Genomic DNA, 8,026 nt, shown 5'->3' on the forward strand with positions numbered 1-8,026 from the left:
AGATTCCCAGAGCACCGCGGGTTTCCTCAAAGGAGAGAGGACAGCAGGAGCTGCTTGCCTTCAGACTGTCTCTCTCTGACTGAAACTCCACATAGCACTCTATATATCCATTGGGGTGCAATTAAGTTTAAGCAATTTTGTTTCTGCTCGCCGGGAATCACCAGAAACTAAGCAATCTACCGTCCTAGAGTCTGATTGGCCACCAGAATTTGGTTCTTTGGGAGGTCTGAATTGGCCAATGAAATTTGGGCAGCTTTGATAGTTTATTGAAAGACCCAAAGTGGAAGAAACTCCAGCGGCGTCACCACGAGGGATGCGATTTTTCCACCGGTTGGATTGGGGACAATTTTCCATCCTGGATCCTTGTGGTTGGCCAAAACCACCATTAAGTTTTCTCTTCGATTGCAACATAAAAAGTAAATCAGAGGATCCGGCGCTCTATCAGGCTGCAGCATGTGGCCAAATATCGAACCAAAATCTGGTGGTGCCGACCAATTGTGTTCTGGATGGAGGACCTCCTACAGGCCGACCATAGGGAATGGAGAATGGACACTGAGTGCTGCCAGAGGAGCCAGATTCCTGTTCCCTGGAAATACAGCGGAAGTCAACGATCATTAATGAGTTACAGGGAGACTCCGAGGATGAGAGTCCACCGCACATCCGCCCCGCCGCAGGAATGGTTAACCCCTGAGTGTCCGTGCCAGAGTTACCCATCCCAAAAAGCCAATATAACCATCCCTGTGCTGAGTTCCCGGGTCTGTACACCCGCTGTGCCTATTATGAGGGGTTCCCACCATCCCTGTGCGGAGTTCCCGGGTCTGTACACCTGCTGTGCCCATTATGAGGGGTTCCCACCATCCCTGTGTTGAGTTCCCGGGTCTGTACACCTGCTGTGCCCATTATGAGGAGTTCCCACCATCCCTGTGCTGAGTTCCCGGGTCTGTACACCTGCTGTGCCCATTATGAGGGGTTCCCCCCATCCCTGTGCTGAGTTCCCAGGCCTGTACACCCGCTGTGTCCATTATGAGGGGATCCCACCATCCCTGTGCTGAGTTCCCGAGTCTGTACACCCGCTGTGCCCATTATGAGGGGTTCCCCCCATCCCTGTGCTGAGTTCCCAGGCCTGTACACCCGCTGTGTCCATTATGAGGGGATCCCACCATCCCTGTGCTGAGTTCCCGAGTCTGTACACCCGCTGTGCCCATTATGAGGGGTTCCCACCATCCCTGTGCTGAGTTCCCGGGTCTGTACACCCGCTGTGCCCATTATGAGGGGTTCCCACCATCCCTGTGCTGAGTTCCCGGGTCTGTACACCCGCTGTGCCCATTATGAGGGGTTCCCACCATCCCTGTGCTGAGTTCCCGGGTCTGTACACCTGCTGTGCCCATTATGAGGGGTTCCCACCCTCCCTGTGTTGAGTTCCCGGGTCTGTACACCTGCTGTGCCCATTATGAGGGGTTCCCACCATCCCTGTGCTGAGTTCCCGGGTCTGTACACCTGCTGTGCCCATTATGAGGGGTTCCCCCCCATCCCTGTGCTGAGTTCCCGGGTCTGTAAACCTTCTGTGCCCAGTATGAGGAGTTCCCACCATCCCTGTGCTGAGTACCTGGGTCTGTACACCCGCTGTGCCCATTATGAGGGGTTCCCACCATCCCTGTGCAGAGTTCCCAGGTCTCTACATACAATGTGCCCATTATGAGGGGTTCCCACCATCCCTGTGCTGAGTTCCCGGGTCTGTACACCCGCTGTGCCCATTATGAGGGGTTCCCACCATCCCTGTGCTGAGTTCCTGGGTCTGTACACCCGCTGTGCCCATTATAAGGGGTTCCCACCATCCCTGTGCTGAGTTCCCGGGTCTGTACACCCACTGTGCCCATTATGAGGGGTTCCCACCATCCCTGTGCTGAGTTCCTGGGTCTGTACACCCGCTGTGCCCATTATGAGGGGTTCCCACCATCCCTGTGCTGAGTTCCCGGGTCTGTACACCTGCTGTGCCCATTATGAGGGGTTCCCACCATCCCTGTGCTGATTTTCTAGGTCTGTACACCCGCTGTGCCCATTATGAGGGGTTCCCACCATCCCTGTGCTGAGTTCCCGGGTCTGTACACCTGCTGTGCCCATCTATACAGCAACCAACGAACAAAACATTAACAACCAAATACCATTTCTCCCCCCCAATCACATTGAACCTCCAACTCATCAATCAACTATGGTGAGTACAGAGAATTCCCAGCATTTTGGACAATAAACGACCATCTCCTAACAGCGCCTCCTAGTGCTCAATGCTCAGTATTTCTTTTTCGGTGGTAACATTTTAAGGGATTTATTCCAATTTGATTTCTGGATTGCCTCCTTTCTGAGAATAATCAATAAATTTCCCGATCATCCAAATCCTATTTGTAGAAAACTGAAAATCAATAAAAAGAAAAATTCGGATTTCTCCGATACACTGCAGGGGCCAACACATTTTTTAAATGCAAGCTTATATTAATTGCAGTCTGATGTATCTATATATATATATATATATACACATCCTTGTGATCTGCTGCAGTATATGTTGGCGATACACAAGTATAAAAGATCCAGTAGCAATATCCATTTGTACACACAAATGATCAATAAAGCTTTTTAAAGTTTACCTTCGAAAATGCGATTACGACGGCGCAGATTTACAACTCCTTAAGATTCCTTAACATCGCAGAAAAAAAGAAAATTATATATTATAATTTTTTAAATTTGATTTGTTATCAATCAAAAATTTATTTCTACATTTGATTAAAAATGTTTTTTTAAATAAATAAAATTTTTTTATATAACAGAACATCTATATAAATATTTTTTTACATTTTTTTATATTAAAAATGAGTATTTTATATGAACTAAAATTAAATATTTAATATACAAGATATAAAATAAAAATCTAATAGGATACACTCATGAAATGCTCTATAATAAACAATATAAATATTTGTATTCTATCTGAAATAAATACAATTAATATATAAGATGAAATAAAAATAAGTATATTACTAGGATGCTTTAATGGAATATATATTTTTAAATAATCCAAAATATTTGTATTCTATAGAAAATAAAATGTTTATTATATAAATAAGATTTAAAAAAATCTATATTAATAATTTATTTAAAAAAATAAATAAAAAAAAAAACAACCCTGTTTGTATTCTATATAAATAAGATTAATTATTTAATATATCACATATATTGTAAACAAAATAAAATATCCTAATTATAGGATACACTAATGGAATATCTTTATTACAATAATAATTTAACTATAATAAATATTTGTATTCTATAAAAAAAAACATTTAATATGTAAGCTTTAAATAGAAGAATAAAATATAATAACTACATAAATTGAATATACCAGTTTATCTACTGTATAATAACAATTTTTTTTTTTTTATAAGTCCGAATTGCAATGATAATAAAGAAAAATATATGCAAACTGACTTATTTAAATGGACAGTGTAGATAAATTGATCTAATTTTGGAAAATTTGCAGAAATTTGTTTTACCAAAATTGGAAACGTATGAGAAAAGCACAAAATACAATAAAAAAGGTCAAAGCGATGGCAATAAATTCTGCCAATTTTCTTTTTTGCTTTTCGTTACAATTTTTACGAACGGACACCAAGGTGCCCACCTCAACGCACCTGCCAGAGCCTGGTGTGAGAAAATCAGGTGGACGCCAAGGGGGTCCTAAAAGCGTTATTAATATTTTTATTGCAATTTTCTCCCTGGGGGGGGGGCTCAAAGCGCTCATGGAATTGGTGTTGGGATACTTGAGGTTGAGGATTTGTCAGGTGTTGCTCTAAGGGGTCATGCAGGTTGGGGGACCCCATGGCGAGGGGTTGCCAGGTGGAGAGAGCACAGAGGTGCTTCCACAAGCATTTAGGAGCCACCATGCAGGCTGGGGTCCCCGTGGCGAGGGATTGCCAGGTGGAGAGAGCACAGAGGTGCTTCCACAAGCATTTAGGAGCCACCATGCGGGTTGGAGTCCCCATGGTGAGGGATTGCCAGGCAGAGAGCACAGAGGTGCTTCCATGAGCGTTGTAGAGTCACCATGCGGGTTGAGAGTCCCCATGGTGAGTGATGGCCAGGCGAAGAGTACAGGGGTGGTTCCATTAATGTTTAGGGGTCACCATGTGGGTTGGGGTGCCTATGGTGAGGGATTGCCAGGTGGAGAGCACAGAGGTGCTTCCACGAGCGTTTAGGAGTCACCATGTGGGTTGGGGTCCCCATGGTAAATAAGATTGCCAGGCGGAGAGCACAGAGGACCATGTGGGTTGGGGTCCCCATGGTAAATAAGATTGCCAGGCGGAGAGCACAGAGGTTGTTCTTTGAGCATTGTATAGTCACCATGGGGGTTGGGGGTCCCCATGGTGAGGGATTGCCAGGGGAAGGTGGTTCGGTGAGCGTTATAAAGTCACCATGCGGGTTGGAATCCCCATGGTGAGTGATGGCCAGGCGTAGAGTACAGAGGTGGTTCCATGAACGTTTCGGGGTCATTATGCGGGTTGGGGTGCCTATGGTGAGGGATTGCCAGGCGTAGAGCACAGAGGTGGTTCCATGAGCGTTCTAGAGTCACCATGCAGGCTGGGGTCCCTATGGCAAGGGATTGCCAGGCGTAGAGTACAGAGGTGGTTCTATGAGTGTTGTAGAGTCACCATGTGGGTTGGGGGTCCCCATGGTGAGGGACTGCCAGGGGAAGGTGGTTTAGTGAGCGTTTTAGAGTCACCATGCAGGCTGGGGTCCCCATGGCGAGGGATTGCCAGGTGTACAGTACAGAGGTGGTTCTATGAGCGTTGTGGAGTCACCATGCAGGTTGGGGTCTCCATGGCAAAGAATTGCCAAGCAGGGAGCACAGAGGTGGTTCTATGAGCGTTGTAGAGTCACCATGCGGGTTGAGGGTCCCCATGGTGAGGGACTGCCAGGGGAAGGTGGTTCAGTGAGCGTTGTAGAGTCATCATATGGGTTGGGGGTCCCCATGGTGAGAGATGGCCAGGCATAGAGTACAGAGGTGGTTCTATGAGCGTTGTGGAGTCACCATGCAGGTTGGTGTCCCCATAGTGAGGGATTGCCAAGCGGAGAGCACAGAGGTGGTTCTATGAGCATTGTGGAGTCACCATGTGGGTTGGGGGTCCCCATGGTAAGGGACTGTCAGGGGAAGGTGGTTCAGTGAGCGTAATAGAGTCACCATGCAGGCTGGGGTCCCTATGGCGAGGGATTGCCAGGCGTAGAGTGCAGAGGTGGTTCTATGAGCGTTGTGGAGTCACCATGCAGGTTGGGGTCTCCATGGTGAGGGATTGCCAGGGGAAGGTGGTTGAGTGAGCGTTGTAGAGTCACCATGTGGGTTGGGGGTCCCCATGGTGAGGGATTGCCATGGGAAGATGGTTCAGTGAGCGTTGTAAGGTCACCATGTGGGTTGGTGTCCCTGTGGCCGGGGATGGCGCTTACCTGCGGTTCTGGGCGAGGCGGCGGTCTTCCCTGTCGTACGTTGGGGGGTTGTCCGGGATCCCACCCTTGTATGCGGTGGAGGTGGGTGTGCGCCTTGAACTGACTATTGTCAGCCGGTGCGGTCTACGCTTCGCGGCGGTTTCCACATCTTGGGGTTGCCATGGCGACCTCACACCATTTAATCCCCGGGGCGGGCGAGAGTCCTGAGGATGAAGGGAGGGCGGAGCGGCTCCAGATGTTCTCATGAAAAGCCTTTTCCCGACTCGGGAGGAGGAGGGGGGCTTCCACGGCGAGGGGAGATCCCACCTATTGTGAGAGAGGCGGCGTGTGGAAATGGGGATGACATCTGTCAGGGTCCCCTCCCCTCCAATACACACACAGAGCGCAGGGACTAACGCTGGGACCCCGGAACACCCTGCATTTCCTCTCCACCGCCTATGTAGGCGATACAATGGAACGCCAACCGCCAAACCCTTCCGTGTCCATCCCTGTCCCCTATATATCCCCATATCATTCACCCCCAGCCATGATGTCATACTATGGGAAGGCGTGGTCTGTTTATTATGGACATAGGGAGACAGCGACAGCCGGGGGGGAGATGGGACGGAGCGATGTTCTGCAGAATTCTAGAAGGGGTCAGTGATGAAATAATCTGCAGAATATATCAATATGGATCTGTCAGGAGGGGGATGGGAGGGAGCGATGTTCTGCAGATCTCTAGAGGGGTCAGTGATGGAATAATCTGCAGAATATATCAATATGGATCTGTAAGGAGGGGGAGGGAGCGATGTTCTGCAGATCTCTAGAGGGGTCGGTGATGGAATAAGCTGCAGAATATATCAATACAGATCTGTCAAGAGGGGGAAGGGAGGGAGCGATGTTCTGCAGATCTCTAGAGGGGTCAGTGATGGAATAATCTGCAGAATATATCAATACAGATCTGTCAGGAGGGGGATGGGAGGGAGCGATGTTCTGCAGATTTATAGAGGGGGTCAATGACGGGATGATCTGCAGAATATATCAATATGGATCTGTCAGTAGGGAGCGATGTTCTGCAGATCTCTAGAGAGGTCAGTGATGGAATAATCTGCAGAATGTATCAATATGGATCGGTCAGGAGGGGGATGGGATGGAGAGATGTTCTGCAGTTCTCTAGAGGGGTCAGTGGTGGAATAATCTACAGAATATATCAATATGGATCTGTCAGGAGGGGGATGGGAGGGAGCGATGTTCTGCAGATTTATAGAGGGGGTCAATGACGGGATGATCTGCAGAATATATCAATATGGATCTGTCAGTAGGGAGCGATGTTCTGCAGATCTCTAGAGAGGTCAGCGATGAAATAATCTGCAGAATATATCAATATGGATCTGTCAGGAGGGAGCGATGTTCTGCAGATCTCTACAGAGGTCAGTGATGGAATAATCTGCAGAATATATCAATATGGATCTGTCAGGAGGGAGCGATGTTCTGCAGATCTCTAGGGAAGTCAGTGGTGGGATAATCTGCAGAATTTATCAATATGGATCTGTCAGGAGGGGGATGGGAGGAAGCGATGTTCTGCAGATCTGTAGAGAGGTCAGTGACTCCCATGGATAAGAAATGGTCACACACCTTCAGATTGGATGACGTTGGCGGGCGTTCCTGTGTCTGCGCGTTCGGTTATCGCTGTGGGCGGGGCTCCCCATAGATAGGATATCGGGGGTTCCGCCCTCACTGATAAGAACTTTCGGATTTCTCGGATCGGACACTTTGTTTCTTGTTCTCTTCTGATGGAAAACACCTGAAATTTGGGTGAATTTCTGGACCAATCAGTGACCTGGGAGGGTTGGACAGGTGTGTCACCTGTGGCTGTAATCAGAGCCCAGCCCCCTCCAATCACCTGGAGGCTGTGCTAGGTTTTGGGCAGGGAGGGGCTAATGTCTGACTCAGGTGATGGTTAACCCTTCGCTGAGAGAGGCGATGGCGGAGACATTCGGCCAATCACAGACTGCGGATTACTGGAAGGCCTCCTGTGTCGGTGAGGCGCCACCACACATTGGCGCCGGGGGGCATCCACCTAAATGAGAACTTAGGAACGGCGTCTGGCGCACCCCAAGATCCAGCACACCCCTGCAATTTCCTGCGTCCGGCACAACTCCGCATATCCCTGCGTCCTGCATAACCCCGCATCCGGCGCACCCCGGCACATCCCTGTGTATCCCCGCGCCTGGCACACCCCTGCGTATTCCCACGCCTGGCACACCCCTGCGTATCTCCGCGTCCGGCACACCCCCGCGCCTGGCACACCCCTGCGTATTCCCACGCCTGGCACACCCCTGCGTATCTCCGCGTCCGGCACACCCCCGCGCCTGGAACACCCCTGCCTATCCTTGCGCCTGGCACACCCCCGCGTCCGGCACTTCCCGGCGTCCGGCACACCCCCGCTTCCAGCAAATCCTTGCGTCCAGCACACCCCCGCGTTCAGCGCGCAGTTCTGCTCACGTAATGCGTTTTTTACAGAGTTGCGTAAATGGGGCCCAATGACATCAATGATGGGGCA

At 49.3% G+C, this 8,026-nt stretch overlaps 1 protein-coding gene across 1 annotated transcript in view; it reads right to left on the reverse strand.

Annotated features, from left to right (window-relative positions):
* SEMA4A (semaphorin 4A) overlaps positions 1 to 5,968 on the reverse strand; it is a 75,116-nt gene extending 69,148 nt beyond the window's left edge. Inside the window, exon 1 of the mRNA XM_082275178.1 lies at positions 5,485 to 5,968. The gene's annotated coding sequence lies outside the window, so the exon portion shown is untranslated. The remainder of the gene's footprint in view (positions 1 to 5,484) is intronic.
* Between the last annotated feature and the right edge of the window lie 2,058 nt (positions 5,969 to 8,026).

The sequence above is a fragment of the Pelophylax lessonae genome, assembly GCF_965119305.1.
Source record: "Pelophylax lessonae genome assembly, chromosome: 13".
NCBI lineage: Eukaryota > Metazoa > Chordata > Amphibia > Anura > Ranidae > Pelophylax > Pelophylax lessonae.